Source organism: Rhinolophus sinicus, linkage group LG17 (assembly GCF_036562045.2).
Source record: "Rhinolophus sinicus isolate RSC01 linkage group LG17, ASM3656204v1, whole genome shotgun sequence".
NCBI lineage: Eukaryota > Metazoa > Chordata > Mammalia > Chiroptera > Rhinolophidae > Rhinolophus > Rhinolophus sinicus.
In genome coordinates, this window is record NC_133766.1 from 17,345,164 (window position 1) to 17,368,418 (window position 23,255).

Here is a 23,255-nt window from a genome sequence, read left to right on the forward strand (position 1 = left end):
TAATTGTAAAATATTCTCAGGCACAGAAGTGTAGAAACATTATTGAAACAGAAGAAAAGCTATAAAGCAAAGGGTTGTCAAAATAGAGAATAAGAGATCTTCTGCAAGAAATGAAAACTCAACATCATGAAGTAGCGGCAGCTATCGCTAATGTATCATAGCTACAGAAATGCCATGGGGAAAATGAACAGAGCTATTTCCTGAGGTGGTAAAGACAAAAAGCACAAGTGGCTTTAAAAATGCAGACACATCATGAGTTAACTTACCACCTTCTTCAAGTAAAAGTGAGAAACTCTTGGGAGAGTTTAAACATTAGCAGATACATCTTATGGCCATTCATGAAATGCTCCCTGTGTCAGTGGAAAACTATTTCAGTGGTGAAAATGATGTAGGAATCAGGAACATATTCTGCTGAGACACTAGGTAACGAACACTTTCCCGCACAGCTGCCACGACTCTGGGGTCCTCATGGGACTGATGTCTCCCAGCCGCACGGCTGTCTGCACTCTCATTCCACCAAAGCACATGAACTCTGTTGAGGGCTCCATATTCTGTGTGGAAAACGCCAAGTAGTTTCGAGTAGCCTAGATTGACATGGGCACTGACTGCCCTTTTAAACGCGTCACCCCACAGAGCTGGCCCACCTGGTTTCATCTGAAAAGTAACCAGCTCATAGACTCCTTCTTTTGCAGGCTTTTCTAATTTGCACCATGGCACCAGATAAGTAATCTCACTTTCTTGTTTATCAATAAGAACCAAATTTGGAATGAGAAATTGTTCTTGCCATTCCTTATCTTTGGCCAAGGCTTTCTGAACTTCAGTTTGATGAGTAAAATTATCATACTTCCAAATATGTAACGCTTTATTCACTCTGCCTCCAAATTCTACACTTCAGTATCCAACCAATTCAGAGTGCGCTGTCCGAAGATGTACGTTTTTCTTAAAATTTTCCAGAAACTCATTCATCTTTGAAGGTTTAAGGCAGTAAGTACGGATTTCATAGAACGTTCCATCGTATTGTCTGGGGCCTGTAGCAAAAGATGCGCACACCTGAGGCACGAGCGTCCGTGTGGCCAGAGCTTTAGTTAGGCTGCTTCGGGCAACAAGCGTGATGAGGCGTGGAGCGCTGAGAAGGGCAGCCAGACGGTATTTTTTAGTAGATTCCTCTCCTTTTGACTTCACGACTGGGAAGGAGCAGCGACTGGACAACTGGCAGACGCAGGCTCGGGCGGGAGCTCTACACTCTCATGTTGGTATCAGGACACCCAACTCTGTGACAAGAAGACTGACACGTGAGGAAACCTTGGTGGGGACATACTTCAGCACAGGGGTGGTCTTGGAATCCTCTTTATTCCCTCCTGGCACCCCGGCTCTTCTCTCTACACAAGTATTCTTCACTGCTGTAATTTGCCTGGTGGACTGGCTGATGGACAGGCTTTTCTGGGTGAGAAATAAAGGGCCCAGGGTGTTTTCCCTAGCAGTGTCCCTTAAGATAGTGTTCAGGAAGGTTGTCTTGGGGGAGTGGCTGGTGTAGTGATGATTCATGCCATAACTCCCTTTCCACACAGAGCTTGTCCTTAACTTGTCACAGTATACCTTCAAATAATTTTAAATTACGTCATGTATAGTGAAATAAACTTACAACAGTATACCTCCATTTCCTCTCTCTTATCTTTTGTGCTATTGTTGTAATATATTTTATTTATTTATTTATTTATTTTTAATTTTATTGGGCACCAGTGTATTTTTTCCAGGACCCATCAACTCCAAGTCAAGTAGTTGTCCTTCAATCTAGTTGTAGAGGGCACAGCTCAGCTCCAAGTCCAGTCACTGTTTTCAATCTTAGTTGCAGGGGTACAGCCCACCATCCCATGTGGGAATCAAACCAGCAACCTTGTTGTTAAAAGCATGCACTCTAACCAACTGAGCTAACTGGCCACCCCATTGCAATACATTTTATTTCAACGTATGAGTATGCTATAAACCCCAAGATACATTACAATTATTCTTGCATTAATCAATTATCTTTTTAAAATATTTAAAAGCAAAATTTTGTATGTGTGTATTTAGCCTATTTAATAATTTCTGACACTCTTTATTCCTTTGCGTAGATTCAAATTTCCATCACTTTCTGGCTGAATAACTTCCTTTTACATTTCTTCTAATGAAGGTCTACTGGCAAAAAAGTCTTTTGATTTTTCTTTGAAAAAGTATTTATTTTGCTATTGTTTCTGAAGATATTTTCATAGGGTACAGAATTCTAGGTTGACAGTTTTTTATTTTTAGTATACTGTGTTTCCCCAAAAATAAGACCTAGCCAGGCCATCAGTTTTAGTGTGTCTTTCGGAGCAAAAATTAATATAAGACCCAGTCTTATTTTAGTATAATATAAGACCGGGTATAATATAATATAATATATTATAATATAATATAATACAGGGTCTTATATTAATTTTTGCTCCAAAAGACATATTAGAGCTGATGGTCCAGCTAGGTCTTATTTTTGGGGAAACACGGGAGTAAAGATGTTGATCCACTTTCTCTAATTTGCAAAGTTTCTGACAAGAAGAATGCTATCATTCTTGTCTTTGCTCCTCTGTACATGTTTTTTCCTCTGACCACTTTTAAGATTTTAATTTTTATCATTAGCTTTAAGCAATTTGATTATGATGTGACTTGACGTAATTTTATTTATGTTTATTCTTCTTGGAATTTATTGAACTTCTTGTATCTGTGAGTTTATAGTTTTTTATCAATTTGAGGAAAATTTCAGCCATTATCTGTTCAAAATATTTTTCTATCTGCCCTCCTTTTCTGGAACTCAAATTACAGATATGGTATACCACTTGATATTGTCAGGTAACTGAATCTCGTTCTCTCTCTCTCTCTCTCTCTCTTTGCCTTTTTTCTTTGGACAGTTTCTATTGCTGTGTCTTCATTTCACTGATTCACTGTGTTATCTGATTTGCTCTTAATGCCACACAATATATTTTTCATTTCAAATATTGTATTTTTCACTTCTAGATTCATTTGGATCTTTTTGGTATATTCTATTTCTCCCTTAATTGTTTTTATGTTTTTCTCTATCTTCCTCAGCCTGTGGAACATGTTCAGAATAGTTCTTTTAATGCTCTTATCTGCTAAATCCATCATCTCTGTCATTTCTGGGTCTGTTTCTCCTTATTTGTTTTTCTCCTGGTTATGGATAGTATTTTCCTATTTTGATGCGTGCTTGGCAAGTTTTTCTTGGCTGCAAGACATTGTGAAGTTTACAGTGTTGGGTACTAGATTTTCCATGTTTCCCCCAAAATAAGACAGGGTCTTATATTAATTTTCACTCCAAAAGATGCATTAGGGCTTATGTTCAGGGGATGTCATCCTGAAAGATCATGCTAGGGCTTATTTTCCAGTTAGGTCTTATTTTGGGGGAAACACGGTTGTTGTAATCCTTTAAATGGTGCTCTACTTGTTCTGGCACGCAGTTAAGTTACTTAGAGTCAGTTTGATTCCCAAAAGTTTTGCTTTAAGCTGTTATTAGGGTGGGTCCTGAGCAACAGCTAATTTAGCCCCACTATACGACAATGCCCTTCTGAGGACTCTTCCTGATGCTCTGTGTATTATGAGGTCTTTCCACTCTGGCTAATAGGAGCAGAATTCTGTGAGCCCCAGGAATTTGCATGGCTCTTGCTTTCCATTGTTGTGTATCCCATACCTCCAGATTCATGTGGTTTTTTTCCTCACACCTGCACAAATCAGTATTCAGCCAAGGACTCAATCTGTAGATCTTTGGAGCTCTCTCTCTGGGCAGGTCCCTCCTTTCTGATATGCTACCTCTCAAACTCTAGTCAGCTTGGCTTCCCTGAACTCCGCTCTTTCAATTCTGTGAGACCTCCAGGCTCTGTTTGGGTTCCCACTCCCTACACTGCAATCTGGAAACTGCCTCCAGCTAGTAAGCTGAAGCAATCATAGAGTTGACTTGTTTTTCTTCCCACTTCTCTCAAAGACCACAGTCCTGTGCTGACTAGCATCCAAGGTCTGAAGCCATTGTGTCACAATTTGTTCAGATTTTCAGTTGTTTAAGATAAGAGAGTAAATCCCTGGAGCCCCTGTTACTCCATCATGGCCAGAAGCAGTTCTCTCAATGCAGATTTAATTATATAGCGTATGACATTTTACATCATGATGTTTTCACTTAACAGTAGAGTTTGGTCATCTTTCTGTGTTATTGCATAATTTTGGCAAACATCATTTTAAACTGTGTATACATTCATTTACTTATCAAATAGCCATTAATTGAGTAACTTCTATGCTCCAGGCTCTGGATAAAGCAGTGAATGAAACAGGTAGGATTGCCACCCTTGGGAGCTTTCACTCTACTAGAGGGAAGACAAGTAAAAGATAAGAAATAAATGAGCAAACCATAGAGCGATAAGAGCTATGAAACAGGCAATATGTTGGAGAGTGACAAGGGCAGCTGTTGAAGACGGGGAAGTCCTCTCTGAAGGGATAATCTGAAATCTAAGTCCTGAATGATTTTATGAGCCGCCTGTGTCGAGTGTTCTGAGCAGAGAGAACATAAGTGCAAGAGCCCTAGGAAAGAAGCAAGCCTGGCATACTAGAGGAACAGAGAAGAGACCAGTTTGGTTAGAGTGTAATGAGCAAGGGAGCAGAGTGTACCAGATAAAATCAGAGAGGTGGACAGGGGCCAAAGCTTGTGGGGCAAAGAATGTCATGCCAGTGTGTAATTTATTTACTTAATTATACCATTACATAATTGACTTACTTATTCCTATCCTGTTGAAACTTCACATTTTTGCATTTCAAAATGTTTTATCCTAAACAACACTGAAATAACATCTTCGTGATTGTGTATTATATACTTAGAATTATTTCAATATGGATTTGAAGAGTCAGAGGGTATGTAGCAGAGGCTATTACTGCACTTGGGATCCCTTTTACAGTCAAAAGTGTCCTTCCTCCAGCTGCTGACAACTCACACCTTGAACAACTGGAGCTACCTTCCCACACGCCTGAGAATTACACCCCTCCACAGTGTACAGCCAGTGACTGACTGGTGTGGGGATATAAAAGTACTCATCTCCTTGCCTCGGTGCAGGATAAACTCTACAGTGCCGCTTATATGCCAGATCTCCTGAAAGGACCAGGTGGAGGTCACATATCTCCTGAAGCCACCTTCTTGCTTAGCTTCTTCCCCTTCGCTATTATGTTCTCCTCCCTCCCTTTCAGGATTCTTCTAGAACACTCCCCCAAAAGTCACCCGCATATGAATCCCCATATCAGACTCTGCCTCTAGGAACCTGACCTAAGACACGATATAAACGTTTGAAGATTTCTGATTTACCAAATCCCTATTAAGAATTCTGTTTTTAGGGGCGGCCGGATGGCTCAGTTGTTTAGAGCACAAGCTCTTAACAACAAGGTTGCCGGTTCAATTCTCACATGGGATGGTGGGCTGTGCTCCCTGCAACTAAGATTGAAAATGGTGACTGGACCTGGAACTGAGCTGCACCCTCCACAACTAGATTGAAGGACAATGACTTAGAGATGATGGGCCCTGGAGAAACACTGTTCCCCAAAATTCCCCAATAAAAATTAAAACAAAATAAAACAAAAACCTCACACTCTCATTAAAAAAAAAAAAAAAAGAATTCTGTTTTTAGAAACACTATGTCCACTGAAGACAATTTAAGATTTACCCGGTTACCATGAAGGGTAAGAATCACTTGGAAGTGGCAGATAGGTGGCTGAAGGCTACCTGAAGGTCCTGAGGTGAAGGACTAATTGCAGCAGATGGCTACGTGTAGAACGAGGATTAAGATTCTATTGGATTTGGATGGTTGACGAATACAAGTCTGTGAAGACTTAGGAATAGCCAGACATAACCTCAAGTGAGACTAAACCATTCGAGAACATTCACGTGAACGTGCTGCTCTTTTTCTCAGCAACACTGAGAGCATGCAGGTTACCTCGCTGGTCCCAGAGCACATAACTCATGCCCAAGATCTCATAGCCAAAAGAGGCAATCTTTTTCTTTTGCCTGCCTTGTCTCTTTCTTTACTCACTGAAGTCTGCCATTTAATTCCAGAGGGCCTGTGGCTTTAAGATAAGAGGACAAGAGAACAAAAAACACTAAAGCCAGGGGTGAGACAAACAGTCAAAAGAAATACGGGGACAAAATGAGAGATGGAAATGAGGGTTCAGATCAGGGGAGGAAAACTTATGGTATCCTGTCCCTTCAACCATGGTTCTGTTTTTCCTCTTCTCTATGCGAGAAGAAGATGGTTAAATGGGAAAGCTAAAGATCAGCAGTGACTATCACACACACACACACACACACACACACACACACACCCTGCTATTCTTCCCCACTCCCCCATCTCCCCACCACCTTCCCATCCTTTGAAGAAAGGATCTTAGATAAGGGAGCCTTTGCAGTGTTGGGAAGTACTCTGTTATTGAGAGTCTGGACAGATTCCAACCCAGCTTCCACAGTCGATGGTAATTCTACTGCCAAGCATTTCTGAAGAAGCCAAGATCTATAATCATTAACAAATTCAACCAAATGTCAGGAAAACAAGAAAAGACTACGTGCAGGCAGGCAGTTAGTCTTACTCTGGATTCTTGTGTTATCGCTACCTACATCAGAACGAGAATAGCAGTGATTAAGTAAGTACACACCTGAATATATCCCTTGCATGCTAAACACATAGTCCTTCAAACTCTAAGGCGGCATGTCCCCTGAGTTGCATTTCCAGGGCTGTGGATGGGTCTCACTGAACCAGCCACTGGGTTAATAACTAAGATTTGCACAGGACTTTACAGCTTCCAAAATACTTTCATAAATATTAGTATTTACCTGCCACTCATCTATAAGGTCACTAATCTTATTATTGTTTTAATTTTTTCACATGAGTATATTGAGGGTCAGAGCAATTAAATAACTTGCCCAAGATCCCATAACCAAAAGAGGCAATTCTTTTCTCCTGAGTCTAAATCCTGCACAGTTCTCACTTGGCCTGCTTTGTCCCCTTCTTTACTCACTGGAGTCTTTTTGTGTCCTGATGTTCAGGGCTAAGAGTTCTAAGACCCTAGGAAGGGCAATAGGGAGTTGGCCATCCTTGGACTCCTGAAAGCGTCCTTTCTGTCTCAAGGTGACTTTCTCATACTTGATGGGAGAGGAGCATTATATCCTGCCCTTTTTTTATTTTAAGGTACAGCTCCCAACTTCCTGATGTAAGAGACACTTCTTTTGCTGCCTGATTTGCTCCCAAGATGGCAGCCTCTCCATACCAATAGGAAGATGGAAAGCTATGTGAACCTACCCCTGGGAACAAAAGCACTGAGCCCACGTAATCCCCAAGGCATGTAGGAATTGAGTGGGGGCATCTCTGGCCACTGTAAATGTTGAGCCCACTGTTTTATAACCTGCCTCCTGGCCCCCCTACTCACCCCACCTGCAGAGCTACCTGTCTTACTAATCTGGGATGATGGAGTGCCGTTTCTTTCTCTCATTACCCTAAATTAAATATCATTAGGAAGGTAAATGCTCTGCCTAAAACTAACAAATCACCTAAGACATTCCAGAGACAAATTATAATTATTTTGACATCACCTGTCCCTTTGGATTATCCAAGCTATTGCTGCTTTCTCTAACAGGAATAACTGAGAACCGACACTAAAAGAAACTCACCTGTAGCCCAAAGCCCTAGGAATTAAGCCAACTTGCAGACCAGGTGTAAAGCCTGCTGTGGGAGGGAGGCTACAGTGAGAGCATTTGGGAGAATTTGTCATCCCGAGGCACATGGTGATGGTAATTTTCAGCATTTGCGAGCTCTGAGTCATAGCAGAGCATGCTTGTATTGTGGGGATAGACCCAGCTCTGGATTGGATGACTTCCCAAGGCAGACTCACCCAACAGGCCCGAGAAACTCATTAATCTTCATCAAGGGTGTGATTACTGTTGCCAGCCCAAGCCCTCACTGAGCACAAATGCCCTGCTGAGAATCCCAGGCTGGGACATGTAGAGACAAGACATGTCCAGAAGAGGATATAGAAGAGCCTCTAGATTGGAGGCCTACCTCCCCTGCTCACAGGAACGGAGGCAGCGTAGTCCAGGGAGGGGAGGGCTGGGGCTCTTATGTAGGCAGAGAGGTAGGAACTGAAGGAGGACGGGTGGTTTGTCCCCCCTCCCCAGTAGTCATGCCTGCCATTCCTTGGCACCGCAAATTGGACTAAACAGCCATCCCCGGTCTGTTGGCTAACCTAAGAGGTCCCCTGAGGGTGATTAGAGCTAGAAGATTAAGCTTCTCTGGTCAGCAACACTGAGCACCGACTGGGAAGAGCCCTGCCTCTGTTTTGGAAACAACCAGGCAGAGATGCAAGGAAAAGAAGTGGCGGTTTCCTAGGAACTGCTGTGGTAACGCACAAGAGTTCAGGGTCAAAGACCCATGAGGTCCGTATAGGAACAGGCTATAGAGGTGCTCTGTGAGCTAGTTCCTTCTATTCCTAAAATTTTGTGATTCCAGTGTATTGGAGGAGACTGGATAAACATACATTAAAAAGATACAAATGCTAAGCAACAGGAAATGAAGTGGTGGCATGAAGTCTCGACTTTCTGCCTTGAGCATGATCTTTGTAGACTGTGGTCCAAAGCCGGGCCTCAGACCCCTGACAGCAGGGCCAGGACTGGACACAGCAGACAGAGGGCATCGGTGTGAGAGGAGACATGATTCTAGCCAAAATTTCAGAAAGCTGGTTATAGAAGAGATTGGAAGGAGAAAACTCTATAAAAAGAATCCCTCTCTCCCTCCCCCTTTTTTAACCTGAGGCTGAAAATCTCCTCTTCTCTCCGAAGGAGAGAGAGTCTGCTATTGTTTCAGTCAAGAAGTGAACTTCCCCAGGCTGAAATGATTCAGGGGCTGGAGGTGAGAGAGGGGTAGGTGCCGAGGATTCAGGGCTGATTTTGGATTCACTCCCTCATCCGCAGTGATTTAGGCAGCCCAGGACCCTGTCTTCTGGGGCCCAAAATCCTGAGGTAGCTTCCTCCGTGTAAGCACTCAGGCAGTTGTCATGTGCTTACATGGCTGGTCTGAGGTGCTTCTGTGACTGCTCTGTAAATGTCCCAAGGGAAAATCGTTTGGAGGATAAGCTAGGGAAGGGAAGAGGTGTGATGGTCTACAGCTAACCAGATTCAGACAGGGCCGGAAAAGTTTTCTAGAAAAGAAGATTTCAAATCTGCTTGACTGGGGAAGGGGGGGCTCTCTTCTCTCTCATGCGTGATCTGTAAATGCATCTCCATGTACACTCACCTCATCCGCAGTGGTGGTACAGCTTTTCAGCAGTCGAGTTGGTTGAATCGCCTTTGATGGATCAGCGTGAGCCAAGGGGCTTTACCAAACTCCTACTGCCTAAGGAGACTAGGTGGTATGTTGAAAAGCACCTGCGTTCTCTTGCCAGAAACAGCTGGGTTCAGGTCCTGCCTGGGTCCCTTATTAGCCGTGTCTTGAGTAAGTTGCTTGACCTCTGTGATTCCACAGAATTCTTAATTACTAAATGGGGACAATCACTCCACAGAGTTGGAATGAGAATTAAATGTACAATATACAGCACTGGGCGGAAAGCAGCTCCAGCTATTTCCTTTCTGTGCATGTCAGAGACAGAAACAAGGTGGGAGGGCAGGACCTGAGATGGAGATGGAATTAGGAATTGGACAAACAGGTGTGTCCAACTTGGGGCCTTACCTGTGCTTTCCTCTAATAAAGTGCCATCTGGAGGTGAACCAACCTAAACCCAGGGTGCCTATCCAAGGTGGCAGACCCTGACTCCACAGACTCCTCCACATGGAATCTGGGATAGGCCCAGGACGCATGAGTCACATGGCCCAGGCCTCAGCAATCCCTTTGGCAAACAGAGCTGCTAAGCCTCTGTGGCTGTGCCTGGACAACACAACACAACAGGGCATTAAAGCTCAGAGGTGGTATCTTGGCTCTATCTGTGGTGTGTCTCCTTGACATTAATGATACGAAATGAAAAATAATTTCCAAAGGGGAAATATTAGTTAAGATCACAGGAACAAACTTCCAGTAGATAGACTTTCGTTTTCTTTTCACTTTTCAGCATTATTTCTGGTGTTCTTGTATGAGAATGTGTCTGTCACGGCATAAATGTGCCAAACAAGTAAAAGGAATCAGAAGTCCTGGGTTCCAGCTACAGCTCTTATTTACCTCAGGCAAATCCTTTAATCTTGTTGAGTCTCAGTGATCTCACCTGTAAAATGGGTGAGTATATAGTAAATAGTGCCTCTCTGAGAGGGCTGTGGTTAGGATCAAATAAAATAATGAATGTAAAAGCCCTTAATGAACTGGGGGCAAAAGTGATACAAATGGAAGCTAGTTTTTCATGTCAAGTGTTCATTGATCATCTACTTCAAGCATCTGTAATTATTGGGTTGACTTCCTTGGCTATCTAATGATATCTTGGCAGACATCTGAGCCTGCCCCTTCTTTGCTCATTCAATCCCTACCTCAGTCTCACCCCTCCATCAGGTCAAAAGAACTGAGACTTTCCACTCCATGTGCCTGGGGCAGGTCAGATGTTCCTGAACAGTCATTAAAGACTCTTGGGGACACAAGTGATGATTACAATCTGCTGATGTAAGTGCCAGGAGCCTTTCTCTGCTGCTTTGCGAACCCTCTCAATCCCTGTGTTGCTCCACCTGTCCCTCAACAAGGGTAACAAAAGCAAAGAAGAGAAGAGAAAAGATTCATGGGATACGAAATGGGATGCTGACTGCAGTGGCCTCCAAATTGCCCCACCCATGAACATTGCATAAAACACTTGAATATGAAGAGAAAGAAATGATACTCTCAAGTTCTCTCTCATTGCTTTTTCCTCAGGCACTCCCCTCTCAAACACTGCAAAGGCTGTAGCTACAAGCACAAAAACCAGAGTGGGAGCAATTCCCAACCATTAGGTGTGAATGTAAATAAGTTACCTGTCACTTGTTCATATTGCTTGGAGCATAAATTGATATTCTATCAATTTTCTTTCATTAAAAAATTAAAACTATTTTCTAGCTACAAAATAATATATACCTGTAGAGAATTTAGAAAATAAAGGAAATGATAAAGAAGGAAAAAAAGAACTGTTGATAATCCCAGCTGCTAACATCTTGGGTGTATTTACTTCTAGTGATTCCCACAGCCACGAAATGTGGGTGATGTGTACACAGTTTTGCATGTTTTTTCACTTAGTCATGACATGAAAAATTTCCCATAATGCTGAAATTCTATGAAAAACATGAATTTTCATGGCTGCATAATGTCCACCATACAGATGAATCATAAGTTATTTAATTGGTTCCCTACTGTTCAACATTTAGTCTGTTTTTATTTTTTTCATTTAAAAATAACACTGCTAATAATATCTTTGTACATAAGCATCCATGCCTCTGATTATTTCCTTAATATGAATGACTAGAAATAGAACTGCTGGGTCAAAAGAGTAGGAACATTTTTTAAAGTCTTGATATATGGTGCAAAATTGCCCTCAAGAAAATGTGTCCCAACTTACCTTCCTACTAATACTGTATAATCGTGCTCGTTTCACCACACCAGGGCTGCATATCATCTCTATATTAATCACTGTTATTTTAACACATGAAAACAGATTTGCTTTATTTTCATGTCTCTATCCCATCCTGTCATTTCAGCCATGGTATTCGTTTGTTGGTTTGCTACCTGTTTGTTTATTGCGTATGTCCTGCCTACTTCCAAACAGAATCTGAAGTAATTTCAGCTAGATAATAAGCCCTTGAAGACAATAATTTTCCCTCTTTGTAGCTTCTGTGACTGGCATAGTGGGCTTTTCCTATTTAATATTTGACATGTGTGGCAGTTATTTTTGAACCATATTGAGAGGTTCACTAACAGAACAGGGTATTCTCTCTTTTGCTGATGTGTCTAGCTTTATTATGTCCCTTTTTCCCAATTCTCATTGCTCTTACATTTAACCTTAAATGCATATAATTATTTAGTAGGATTTTGGGAGGGAAAAAAAATGAAATAAACAACAACAAAAATACCCCTCTGTCTCCTCAACTGGATTATCAGTCACTTGAGGGCAGAGGATATGCCTTTATTTCTCTAAGAAGAAATGAGTACAGCATTGAGCACATGTGGACATTGAACTTTTCACTCATGAATTTACTCATTTAACAAGCATTATTGAGCATCCATCGGATGTCAGGCCCTGCACTCAATGCTGAAGAAACTAGCTCACAGTCTGAGAGAAGGAGAGGAGTCTGAGTGCATGCAGGACGATATGAGAACATTGAGGAGGTATCTTAAGCCCTCCAGGTTGGAGGTTTCAAGGAGGGCTTACTGAAGGAGGTGGTGGCTGACAGTAGTTAGCCAATAAATACTGCGGCTGAGGCATTGGGTGTTTCAGGAAGAGAGAACAGCATCTACAAAGTTTTGGTAGACAAAGAAAGTATGGTGCTTGGAGAAAATGACTATGGGTTTAACATAGCCAGAACTTTGAGAGGAAGAGAGAAAATGCAGATGATGCGGCCATAGAGGTAGGCAAGGCTCATGACGTATACAATGAGAATGAAGGTGACACTTCGGTGCTTCATCCGTCAGTGTGTGTAGAGGCAATCCCACCAGCATCAATACCCAGCTCTCACACACTCTGCACCCCACCAGCTTCACGAAAGGGAGTCAAGATCCTTGCAGGAAATCAAAGTTATTTTCAGGGTCTTTCCCACCAAGTATTTAGGGGGCTTTTGGGGGAGTACTTCCATATTTCAGTGAACCAATCTAGGTTATCACTTGCTACCACATCTAGCCAGGCTGGAATTCTTCAACAAGGATACCAGGGCAAAGCTGGGACCTTTTTCCTATCATTGGCACAAATGCCTAGCAGTCTTCTGAGCTTCATAATGTTGAAATTGGAGCATCACTGCTGCATCTGAAGACCAGAGATTATTGCCACCCTCTAGCACTGCGTGGAGGAAAATGCTTTTACTGGGTGGGTACTGTTCAAATAAAGGGTTCCACAGCAAGGCTGCTTGACTGCACGGCAACAGCTCTTTCAACTTCCACACAAGCCGCCTTTCTTCCAGGAGCCACACATGCTGCCAAAGTGACTAGGTGACACAAGTTCCAGGGTCTGCTTCCACAGTGAACCCAGGACCCTATTCTCCTTGAGCACTCTGGCCTGAATGCTGGATGTGAGTTGATGGCCAGATACCGTCTTCTCTATGACAACTTAGTTCTCAGGGCCTCCCTCAGAGCCATCCCGGTCTATTAGACAACTGAAATCGAACCCGGAACAAGACTCAGACTGTTTTTCATAGGCTGCACTGTTCAACTTCTGTGTAAATCAATGGATGTAAATGGATACATGGAGAGTAGGGAGTTGCCTAACTGTTCCTATCAAAGGCATTTGAACACTATCTCCTGCTCAGACAACACACCTGGCTTTGTTACAGTACTTGGATTTTATTCTGTAGGCAAAGAGGATCCAATAAAGTTTCTGTGTTGTATATTACTATACTAATTGCACTGTACCAATTAATGATTAATATTCATAATATACAAAGAGCTCTCAGAAACTGATTAGAAAAGACAAACCTACTTGAAATGGGTAAATGATATAAATATGTAATTCACAGAAGAGGAAATCTAAATGTTCAGTAAATATATTTAAAAGATACTAATGGAAATTAAAGTAATAATGTAATATCACTCTACACCCTTCAGATTGGTAAAAATTAAGAAGAGTGTTAACACCTATTATTGGTGAAAATGGAGAGGAAACAGATACTCTTACATTGCTGACTGAAATGTGAACTTTTTGGCAATCAGACAAAGACTATAAAATTTTAATACATATGCCCTTCCACCCAGGAATTCCACTGAGGGGAATTGAGCCTGTAGAAATTAAAGCACCATACAAACTATACATGTACAAAGGTGGTTATTGCTGCATTGTTTGTGGCTGGCAAAACATGAAAAACAAAGTGAATGCCCACCCTTAGGAGAATGATGGAATAAGCTATAGTGTGCACATCCATGAGGAATTAGGTAGCCATTTAAAAGTATAAGTTAGATCTATACTAATTAATTTCTCTTGCAAGGATTTCTAAGGAGTGTCATTAAGTAAAATGTGCAGATGTACTCTGATCCAGTTTTCAGAAAATGAAGACATCTATTAATGTCAAAACAGCAACCCTATAACGATGAGTGTGTGTGTGTGTGTGTGTGTGTGTGTGTGTTTCCCATCCTGTCTTGCAGATAGGAGTGGCCAATGAGATATAAGTGGAAGTTCTGGATAGAGTGGTAAAATTCTTTGTTGCTTGTCTTCCCCTTTCCTTATCTGAAATAAGGATGTGAAATAAAAATAGCTGGCACTTTGATAGTCATTTTGTGGCTTTGAGGATATCAGAATGTGAAAGATTGTAAAGCAGACAGTTTGAAGGAAGCTGGCTCCCTGATCATTCTGTGGAGCCCTGGGCTGCGTACATACAAAAATAAACCCGCAGGCGATTACACTTTTGGAGTTGGGCCGTCATTACGAGGAGCCAAACGTAACATATGATTATATGAGCATGAAGAAAAGGTACCATGTTCTTAGCATTGATAATCTGAGATGGGGTTGCGGTGCAGGGAGTAGAGAAAGAGAGAGAAGGGAAGGTACAGACAAAAGCATTTAAATAAAAGGTGCCCTTTTATTCAAAACGAAACAACCTGAGGGCATTGTCCTATTTGTTTACAATTATATGTGCACTCTTCCAGGCCTTCTTTTTTCCTACTTAAAATTATTCCTCCCTCAGCGCCATCCTGTGGCATCTGAATTCCAGTGAGGGGCAAGGTTCAGATTCTTTTCTCATGATTTATCAACATAAAAAGGTGCCCAAAAGGATGATCATCAAAAAGTTAATGGAGGAATGGGAGTATCTTAGGAATGGGAGTAGCTCAGGAATGGGAGTATCTCAGGAATGGGAGTAGCTCAGGGTAGCACAATGTCAGGTAGCAATTTCTGTCTTCCCTATATTTTAATGTTTTATATTGATCTTGCATAATTTATGTAACAGGGGAAAAAAACAACAAAGCTCTTTTCATTGTGGAACAACAAAAATAGCAACAACAACAACAAAATATGGAGTGAGGCAAGACAGAGGCCAGATCAACTAGGAAGGTATTTTAATAACCCAGGTAAGCAATGATGATAGGTTGAACACAGGTAATGACAATGGAGATGGATAGATGCAGAAAGATTTAGAAAATAATAAGGAGGTAGCATAAACAGGACATAGTGATTGGAAGAGGAGGAGAAGGCAAGATTTCTAACTTGAATGAAATGGAGGGAGAGGTATGACAGTCCATGAGGTGAGGAAGAGAAGAGCAAAAGCATCTGTTGAGTGGAGGACATGTACCGTCTTCAAACTATTGATGCCTACGCTCCATTCTAAATCTGAATCTCTAGGCATGTATTGCGGGTGATGCTGAGGCACAGCTCGGGCTGAGGAACGCTGGTGAAGACCCCAACATGGAGCTGAGGACCGGAGGACTGGGAAGTCTGAGACTAAGCAAACATGGTCAGAGAAGGAGGCAAACATGTCCTGGGAACCAACAGAGGAGGGACTTTCTGATACTTAGCACTGCGCTTGGTGAGTAATTGGAGCTCAATAAATATTTATTGACTAGATGACAGAAGGAAGGAAGGAAGGTGTCAGTGGTATCAAATATTGCTGAAGAATCAAGAAAGAAGAGTGCTAAATTGTCCGTTGGAATTAGCACCAAAGAAGTTACCTTGAACCCCTGAGGGGTCAGTTTGTGCTGTTGAGTGGTAAGGAACGAGGGCGTAAGTGCAACGGGCTGACAACAGCATGGAAGATGACAAACTAGTATGTCAAAAATCTTGGTTATGCCTTACAAATCACATTTCTAAGCCATATTTTGTGATACTGAAAATTGCTCACTCTACCTCTATGATTTGGATCCTGATATAAATTAGATGCATAACGAGTATATTTCAAAGCTTATGTTCTGGAGCCAGACTTTCTGGGACTGAATCTAGTCCACTGAAACTATTCCACTGACGTGATGTGCCACTGCGGGTAAGAACTTCACTGGGTCATGGTGAGCCTGGCACACAGAAACACGCAGTAAAGTGTCAGCTATTAAATGTTAGAGATAGGTACATACGCATGGCAACCTCAGGATGAGGGGCCAGATAATAAAGTTCTTTCCTGTAACGTTTTCTGCAAATATTCTGTAATGAACATGTACTACTTTTATAATTAGAGAAACATGTAAAATGATATTTAACACAAAAATAAGCTTTGCGATGAAAGGCAAGTTAAAGAAAGGGCAATAAGTAAAGGGTATAGGATTGATGTTTCATGTGCTCATCATGGGACAGACAGTTGCCTGTTCATGGCTTTTGGGAAAGAGCCTGAAAGAAGTGGAGGGTGATAAATGAGGCAACAATGTGTCTGAGGGGGAAGGAAGGGAGCAGCAGTGCAGTTTGCAGAATTAGCCTGAGGGCAGGACGTGGCTTACTGTGACTGCGGAGGAAAGAAGTTGTGAGTCGGCATAAATGCAATGATTGTAGGTGCAGAGACAGGAAGTTCATGACTGATAGTCTGGATGTGTATTACTGAAGCCGGCAAGGCTGTCTTCTGAGTGGGGAGATTTTGAACAGCCACCATAGGGGATGAAGGAGGAAACCCACACACAGAGACACTGCCAAGTGGCAACAAGCACCTGGCTTTGGATGGAGACGTGACTCTGCCATGGCCCTGACCTATGTCACCTCCAGTGTAGCAGACGTATCCACTGTTCTTTCACACAGTTCTGGTGCCGTGGTTGTTTGTTCTGGGTCCTTGATTGAGTGCTTCCCATGTGAATTCCATCCTTACTCCCTTATTTACAGAAATCCTACTCAGTTGGTAAGGCCCTGCTCAGGTTTGTTTTTTCACTTATTTAGATATTAACTCATCCAGTTTCCAGCTGCTCTCTCAGAACCCCATGGCTTCTGGGCTTAGAAACTTGCAAAAGCTCCATCCATGCCTTTTCTCTTTGATACCTGTGCTATCTGATCATGAAAGAGTCATTTCAGGACAGGGGCTTGCCTTGAAGTCTGACTTCCTGATGATTTTTGATTGGGGGCCAGTATTATATTCAGTCTGTGTATGAGTGTACATGTGCTTCCTTTACTTCTGTTATTAAGGATTTAATTTACTGGAGGGGAAGCACCTGTAATCCCTGTTTGGAAAAATGTCTGTTTAATGGCAGTTCTCCCGGATGTAACCCACTTGACAATAAAAGTTCCAATGGAATCAGTTCTCATTGTAGCCTAATTCATGGGTAGATGTAATCAGACATTTGGCTAGCTAGTTGGAAATGACTGGATTCTCCAGAGAGCTTAATCCTCACCATACCTATTCTCTGGTTTTATCAGGCTCTCCAGTGCTTCCACCCTTCATTTTTTACCATTTCAGCACACTTCTTGGCATATTTTTTTTCTTCTACATCCTGCCCAAAACCCATGGCGTATCCTCTGGTATTCTTAGCATCCAAGATCCCTGATTTTGCCATCTCATATTCTTTGTAGATCATCAGCCTTTGATCAATCCAGCCATCTCTTCTGCTTCTATATCAGGACTGCTGAGCCCTTCGGGCCTGAGCTTTTGTGCCAGCACGACCGGCAGGGATTAGAGGGGCCGAAAGACAAGGATTCAGCCCTGAGGTCAGTGGTGGGAATCAGTGGCACTGCAGGACCAAGGACTAGCCCCAGCCTAGCCAGGACGTAGGTTACACACAGGGGGACCAAATATGTAATAAAATGAGGGTAATGAAAGCCAATTTTCTCACTGTTAGCAAAAAGAGTTACAAACATGGAAAGGGGAAGGCTGAAATAAACCCTGTGATGTCAGATTGGAATGGAGGTGTTGGTGAAAACTCAGTTTTCAATGGATAGATATGGAAATAGATGTACATGTGCATGTGTATATCCATTATAAATGCATTTATGTATCCATATAAATGCATGTCTATATCCATATAAATGCATGTCTATATCCATATAAATGCATATATCTCCATATACACATGTATACGTGTGTGTGTGTGTGTGTGTGTGTGTGTGTGTGTGTGTATTCTAGCTCTGTCCACTGAGAGGATGGGGCCTAGAAGCAATGAATGACACCCAGTGGCAATGAGCACACTAATTACCCTGATCCTGGTTTACAAGTATCACCTTCCACTGAAAGAAATCAAGGCTCCTTGGTGAAATGATTTCAGATCAAGGGCAGGGAAGTATAAGATGAGCCTAGAGCAGGGGTGTCCAAACTTTTTTCAGCGTTTTTCACCAAGGGTCCTATGCAGTAAAATATACAAACAGCCGGGCCACTCACTCGAGGTGAAGTACGTATTGCCTCACCTGGTTTGTTTAAATAAACTAAATATATTTTTGGAATTTGCTGCGGGCCAATAAAAACTGTATCGCGGGCCGCAATTTGGACACCACTGGCCTAGAGCCTATTACCAAAACTAACAAAGTACTCAGAGGATGATGGGGACATACCAAAAAGGACACAGGAGATAACTTGAAGGGATTCCCGCTGGCCAAATGTGCTACAATTTGAATATCAAAAAAATAATAACAGTAATAGACTATAAGTCATTGAATAAAATAGGAATCCATAGTCCACATAATTGACTTTTACCCAAAAATTAACACTTGTGGCACTTATATGTAGAAATAATTAAATCTATTACAACAATAGCACAAAAGCCAGAAAGGGGGTTGATATATTATTGTATGTTTCTTACCTTACACGTGAAGTGATATAATATTATAATATTATCCCAAGATATACCTGTGATAAGTTATGGATGCATATAATAATTTCTAGAGCAACCACTAAAGTTATCAAACAAAAATGTCATGAGAAATAGCTAAAATACCAATAGAGAAGATAAAATTAAACACTAATTTTTTTTTTCTCTATACGAAAGAGGAGGTAAAAAGGACCAGAGAACAGAGGGTGTAAATTGAAAATAAATAGCAAGACAGTAGACTTAAATCCAGCTGTAAGAATAATTACACTAAATATAAATGATCTAAATACTAAAATTAAAAGACAGGCTGGATAAATAGGATGGTCTGGACAGGCCTCACTATGAAGGTGACAGTTGAGCAAATACTTGAAGAGGGAGCAAGACATGCAGATCAGTAGGGTCAGAGTGATCCAGACAGAAAGAAGAGCATGTGCAAAACTGAACTGGACCGCTTTTAAAAGGAGAACTGACTAGCAGACACTGCTCAGAAGTGAGGCTGCCTGGATCCTCAATGCCCGAAACATCCAAAAATATTCCTAGGATATATATTGATAAGTTATTATGATCTCAGAGCTTTGCATGAATATCCTGTAGAACATGGCTAGTTGAGATTCTCAACTATGCCTTTTCTGAGCTTATTTATTCTCTGTATTCTACCACAAGCCCCATTTGGAAGAAATGCCCAGGCAAGCCTTCAAATTGTGTGGTGATAATGATCCCAGTCCATGGAATTAGGGACTGGAAGATATCTTAAAAGTCATCTTGCTCCAACCTCATACCTGTGGCTAGGCCGACAGATGAGTCAAAGTCACATCCAATGAAAAGGATTTCATACTTCCCAGGGCCGCCTCATCTGACGAAGTCTCTGTGAGAAAGTTCTTTCTTCTGTGGAGCACAGACCTGCCTCACTGAAGTTGAATTTTATCTGCATATAAGCCACCCTGATGAATGTCTTACCATAGTTAGTGAATGAGACACGAAGTGTGAGAATTTCAACTTGACCATAAGTTTCTTGGCTTTCATCACCTTTACAAGGTCTGTCAAATGGTTTAGGTTTCAGAACTTAAACCTTTGGTCTTCACTAAACCTTCCCAATATCTTCTGTCAAGAAGCTTCCTGGACTTTTGAAGGGAAAGTAAACCAAATGGGCGTTTGTTTCCCAATAGTGAAAGGAAAGTGCTTGCAGAGGCCAGCTGGTCTATTTTTGTCTGTGGGTGGTGGATAGCTGCCAAGAATGAACAGAGGTGTTTGTCTGTGGTAAAGACCAGAGACAGGGGTTGGTGGATATGGTTACTGATACAGGAAAGGAAGGTTCATGAATGGGATTCAGAACCTGGGAACCTTGTTGAGGTCCTAACTCTACTTTCACGCTCAGCCCTCTCAATCTCCTCACTTGCATCCTCTGGTCCGTGAGCTCAGGATGGCTGGTGGATTCATTCCTCTCCTAACAGGAAGTAGATATCGAGACTTTGATTAGGCCAGGTTTTGTAGTACCGTTGTCTTACTGAATAATGGTTTGATTGCTGGTACCCTCAGTCCAAAGTGTCTCCTCCCCCATCCTCACTAATAGATGGCACTGCTTTGGCTGGATGCGAAAAAAGGAAAAAGGCCAGGTGGGAGGACAAAACCACCTGAGGTAGCACAAAATGTCAAAGCAGTCAAGTTCATCTGAGGATTTGGGGACTGACTCAAATTCAACGACTGAGTATAATCCAGAGAAACACCAACTCCACAGTCCCCAAAGTGCTGGGGTTTCAGAGTCATGAATTTGGGACCAGGAAGAGCTGGAATTGAATGAAAGCAGTTTGGGAACAAGCCAATACAGGGTCCTGGTTTATTTTAGCATTTGCACTTTCTTTAAGGGCCCATGTGTATTTAATACATACTCAAAAGTGAGTGCAAGTTCAGGGTAGCATTTTTTAAAAACAGAGATTTTTAAAATATAGATTTTAAAAATATAGATTTTTGGGGCCCTACTCTTAGAAATTCTGATTCAGTGAGTCTGAGGGGGACCCAGAAAAAGCTGTCTTTTGAAAATTTCCCCAGATGACCCTGGTGTGTGTTTGGGAGGGCTTGATTACTTCCCTGCCCAGTCTTAGAAATTCTCAGGGCCGCTGTGGGGAGTAAGTGAGCGTATGTTAAAGAGTGCTTAGCATAGAGCCTGGGACTCAGTAATCACTCAATAAAAGTCAGTTGTTATTCTTATTCTCTCTGATTAAAATCATACGATGTATGACTCACTGGACCAGGCAATCCTCTCCCTCGAAGACAGTGGAATTAGGTCAGCCTCCTACCACCTCTAATTCTCTCCTCCAGGAAACTTCCTGTTTGGCCCCACTGACTTCTCACTTGGTGCCAGTCTGACTTTCCTGGGTTTGCTTTCTATTCTTTTGGCAGGATCCGGAGCAGGTGTAATCCCCTTTGTGTTTGTTTAGAAATGCTCCCGACTGCTTGAGAGGAGTGAGGCCTCCCACTCACGGTGTTTTGGTGGTTTGTTTCCATTCCTTTGTGGTTGTGTTTATGATTGTGGTATAACTATTTGGACCTCAAATGTAGTTTCTTTGGAGACCGGGGTATTCTGTAGGCACAGTGTGAAATTCCTTGGATTGGGTGGGTCCCCAGAATATAAGACAATACGTCGACTGGCTCTAGAACTACCCAGAGTGGATAGGATTCTCTGTTAGAACTAGAACGAGGGTAAATGTAGGATTCACTAACTTATTCAGCTAATGTTCACCTTTAATGTGCCAGGCACTATACTAAACTGGGAAGAAAAATTGGGCCCTCATGCCCCCTCACTAGTCCTTTGATTACAACACTGCCAAGTTAACCTTCACTCATTCACACTCACAGTTACTGAACACCTACTGTGTGCTAAGCTGAAATGTTGGTAGGATATAGTTCCTGTCTCTCAGGAGCTCACAGTTTGGTAGGAAAGCAAGCTCAGAAACACCTAACTATTCTATTTCAAGTCCTGTTTGGAATGAGTGAAATATACTTATTCTACTAAGGGCTTCGTACTAACATAGAGCTAACATAGAGAAATGTGTGCAGAGTACAGGAGCATAAAAATTAAATTTGCTTCAAAAGAATCATTCATTTAACAAGAATTTACTGAATGTCTCCTATATGCCTGGTGCTGTACTTGGCAATAGAGCAAAAGAGCCTCTGCTTTACCTGACCTGCAAGAATTGCACAGGGCAGGAAGCAGTGAATTGATAAACAGTTACTGAGGACTTACCATGTTGTAGGTACTGCGAACATGGTATATTTTCTGTCTTCACAGAGCTTGGAGTTTGTGGCGAGTAGGATAATGGCCCCCAAAGATGTCTGTGCCCCAATCCTTGGATGCTATGACTATACTATGCTACATGACAAAGGAATTAAGGTTGCAGATGGAGTTAACGTTGCTAATTAACTGATTTTAAAATAGGGAGAGTAGCCTGGGTGACCCAGGTGAGCTCAGTGTGATCATAAGATTCTTAAATGTGGAAGAGCGAGGTGGGAGAGTCTGGGTCAGAGTGATGTGATGTAAGAAAGACTACTGGTCATTGCTGGCTTTGAAGACAGAAGAGGCCACAAGCCAAGGAATGCCGGTAGTCTCCGCTGGAAAAGGCAAGCTTCTCCTTGGAGCCTCTAAAGGGAACATACCCCTGCCGACACCTTGATTTTACCCCAGTTGAAATCCGTTTCAGACTTCTGACTTCCAGAACTGGAAGATAATAAATTTGTGTTGTTTTAAACCACTAAGTTTGTGGTAATTTGTTATAGCAGCCATAGAAAACAAATCCAGAGTGCAACCGGAAGATGGGAATTAAAGAGGAGATTACAGTTCAATGTGATAATTGCAGCGACAGGAATAGTAAATGTTGGGGGAGTGCATGGAAGGGGCCCCATCCCGGTCTTAGTGGGCATGGTGAGGGGGAGGCAGGCAGTGTTTCCTGGAGGAAGAGGGCTGGGCATCTCCTGGAGAGAGAAGGAGCCAGACAAGAATATGCTATAACCATGTGAGAGGGACAGGGGCTTGTCCATCAAAAGTCCAGGGAAGCGGTGTGGGAAGGTCTGAGCTGTGAAAGTGAAGGAGGCAAGTAAAGGGCTACTCCTTTGTTGAGAGAAATTTGGATAGAGTTTTCAAAATGTAAAAGGTGGATAAATAAATTGTGGTATATTCACACAATGGAGTATTATCCCTCAATTAAAAAGTAAATAAAAAGTTATTTTCACAGAAAAATAAATGTAATAAGCAGAAACACTTTGACCCAGCAAGTTTCACTGCTAGGAATTTGTCCTGCACACGTGCCTTCACAGGAGTTCAAAATGAATGTACAGGGAGGCACTCTGCTCAACGGTTTCTAACAGTTAAAAATTAGAGCCAACTTAATT

The 23,255-nt window shown here is 42.0% G+C and overlaps 1 long non-coding RNA gene and 1 pseudogene across 2 annotated transcripts in view; one reads left to right on the top strand and one right to left on the bottom strand.

Moving 5' to 3' along the window:
* Positions 1 to 320: 320 nt before the first annotated feature.
* LOC109441374 (protein NipSnap homolog 3A) lies at positions 321 to 6,015 on the bottom strand (annotated as a pseudogene).
* Positions 6,016 to 6,605: 590 nt separating this feature from the next.
* Positions 6,606 to 23,255, top strand: part of LOC141569364 (uncharacterized) — a 32,319-nt gene continuing 15,669 nt past the window's right edge. Inside the window, exons 1-3 of one of the 2 annotated variants that reach the window (XR_012492911.1) lie at positions 6,606 to 6,687; positions 15,511 to 15,694; positions 17,644 to 17,771. This is a non-coding gene — a long non-coding RNA (uncharacterized LOC141569364). Of the gene's footprint in view, positions 6,688 to 15,510; positions 15,695 to 17,643; positions 17,772 to 23,255 lie in introns of those variants that run through there. The other variant, XR_012492910.1, reaches the window with a different exon arrangement.